The following is a 3077-nucleotide window of genomic DNA, read 5'->3' on the forward strand; positions in this document are numbered from 1 at the left end:
CTCAGCGACTCTGTTGTTCTTTTACCTTCCCTGCAACAACAAGCCTATATTTAGGAGGTCTCTTAATCCGGTGTGTAAGACTTTGAGCTCTGGAGATCTTGGGGCTATTAGGAGAATTAAACACTGGCTTAAATGTAAAATGATCTCGATGCCTGCAGCCCTTGTCTGCTCATCTCAACTCTAAAAGGACGTAGTGGTGACCACAGTGCATCTGACATACTTTCTGTTCAGCAGCTCTACATCTAAATTTCCAGTGCCAAAATGCCAAGTGGGAATTGAAATTAGGTCAAAAAGAATTTTGCATGCCCATAAAATAAATGTAGAGAGGTCAGGAACAGGTTTGAGAGCAAGAACAACACTTTCAGCTTCCTGCACAGGGTTGCATGTGGCGTTACAATTCTGGACAGAACTTATAAAACCTCCCTTGAAAGAAGGAATATGGTTATTTTTTACAGGACTGACAGTGGGGACAGGCATAGCTAACGAGAAAGAGCTTTGCAGACAGCTTGTGATGCTCGGAGGCCTTGCCTTAATGCTTCAGTGACCATGATAAACTTTTAGTTGACAGCTTGTGGGGTACTGAGACAACAATCTCAGTCTGGCCTTGAAGCCTGGCAGCAGTATCGCAGGAAATTCATCAGCACCAGCTGTGGTGTGGGGCTTGATGCACTGCTCAAGAAAGAGCTCAGCACAGAGCCAAACCAGCTTTCTCAGCTGCTCAAAGGCATCTCGGTGAGACAAAGCAGAGTTCTTGGGATGAAGGAAGTGAAGGCATCACCCTGACCTCTTCAGTGGCTTTGCTATCCTCAGTCAGCATATGCCTCTCACACAGTATTTTTCCGAATTATCTTTTCTAAGTCTTTGTCTCCTCCAGGTAACTTCTCCTGGCATGTCTGTTCCATGACCTCTTTGAGAGCTGCTGTTGGGGCCCAGTGCCCTGAATCTGGGGCTAACTCACCAGCAGTGGCTGAACCAATTGGGACAGGAGACACGAGGCTTGTTGTGGATTTTCCCCTGGCTTCTGCAGTGGTCTGAAGTGGAACTCCAAAATACTCATACAAGGTAACCACCCCATTTGCCCTTAGTCAGTCCAGTTCGCACAACATACAAGGTCCCATATTCCCTCTTTGAATTGCCTCTATGATATACTGGCACATGTGGTCCTATTTTGACCACAAGAATATCAATCATGCTGTTACTAGTACAGCAACTGCACGAGCAACATTAGATACACATGAGAAAAATGAGGAAGAGAGGGAATTAGTTATTTGTGATAAGACATCAAGATAAATCCTTATGAAAAAAGTAGCAAAATGTATGACACTAATAAGGGGGAATTTAGTGGAGTTCTGTTTTGTTTCCAGCCTCAATTTCATCTACCCTGGCAGGCTACCTAGCGATCTCGCTCTGAATTGCTTTGTGGGGAAAAACCAGCATGAGATCTACAAAAGCGTTGCTCCTGGTCTGTCTTTGGCCTCACTGGAGTACAGTTTGGTTCGTGCTGAAAAACACACCGGGGAGCTCTTGTTTGTAGTCTTGTTCTTCTAACACTGCAACAGCCAAGTTAATCAAATCCATGCTTGTCAAACCCTCAGTCAAATGTAAGATTATCTTTGTCATAAAGAATGCTGTGGAAGCACACCCAGCCCTGACCCCAGCCCAAGCTGATGAATGTACATCCCAAGTGGCTGCCTAGGAGCATTTGGGGCAAAATGTGTTTCAAGAATTCAATGCTTCCCTCCCTCTCTACTCATCACTCTCGCAAGAGTAATCTGAATTCGCCATTAAATGGCTTTGTTTTTAAAATGTTGATTATACTTCAGCATTACCAAATGGTCTTAATTTTCCTCAAGAGGGTGGCTTTATTGGTATCGTGTCAAACACTTATGTTTGTAATAGGAGCAGCTCAGCTAGTCACAGGGGCTATATGCGCCTGGCGTAACACATAACCTGCTCTGCAGGCTAAAACTTATCTCTGGGGTCTGCTGTTGGTTTGCTGGAAAAGTATTTTCCCCATGGCGTTTGCATGCATTATCCTTCCTTGCTAATAATTAAGAATGCAAGAAACAATTGACAAAAACTGAGCAGAAAAAAAGACTGGGACATGAAGAGTAAAAGTGTAAACCCAATTATTTGTGGTGCATTTGGGATCTCACGCTTGGCATACCACAATAACACAACATAAATTGGAAACTGTCTCTATTTTAAGACTCCAGGCTTCCTCAGCATCATCCTTCACAGCACATTAGTGTAGCTGAATGCAAGTGGCTGATGCTCTGATCAGATATATTAGGGACTCTATTACAGACTGCATTTGTAGTGGAGTGGTGAAGACAAAAAAAGAATCAAAAATACCGATTTTTTCTGTAATGCTTCTCATCAGGAGGTCTCAGAGTGTTTCAGAAAGATCAGTATAAACTAGATTATAATGTTGTTCTTGGAGCACAATACTTTTGTCTAGGAAAGGGCCTTTTACCATGGAATTGAAGCAGAAATAGCAGCCTGTATGTCACAGGGCCCCACAGCCCAGCCTGGGGAGTCAGCCTCTTAAAATACACATTCCTACCTTATCAGAGCAGTGCTGATAACGCCCCATCCTGGGGTTTATGCTAACGACTGTATGAGACATGGGTTTTCCTTTTCATTTTTAATGTATTTTTGATATAGTCAGGCACCCTGTTTTGTGTCCATTTGGTATTCAAAGCTTGGTTTGGCCTTATCAGCCCTTTCATGAGGTTTTAAAAACCTGCTGCTGCACAAAGGCTTGTGGGCTGTGTTGCAGGAGCCTGTGGTGTTCCTCCTGTGGCAGCTCAGTGGGGGCTTTGCCGTATGTCAGGTCTCGGGGCTGTGGAGACTCTGCTCTGCCTCTGACAAAGCAAAGGAGAGCATCAGTGGTGGCGAGAGCACGCTGGGGGCTGTGTCTGGCAAGGAGCAGATTGAAACGGTTCAACGGCTCTTTATATTTGGCATCACCAAAGGATTTTCTATTCCCCCACATTACGAGTGCAGCAGATATGAGGTGGCATCCACTTTTAGCAGGGAGGGAGCAACAGAACTCAGCAAAATATCCTCCAAAA

The sequence above is a fragment of the Strigops habroptila genome, chromosome Z (genome assembly GCF_004027225.2).
Source record: "Strigops habroptila isolate Jane chromosome Z, bStrHab1.2.pri, whole genome shotgun sequence".
Classification (NCBI taxonomy): Eukaryota; Metazoa; Chordata; class Aves; order Psittaciformes; family Psittacidae; genus Strigops; species Strigops habroptila.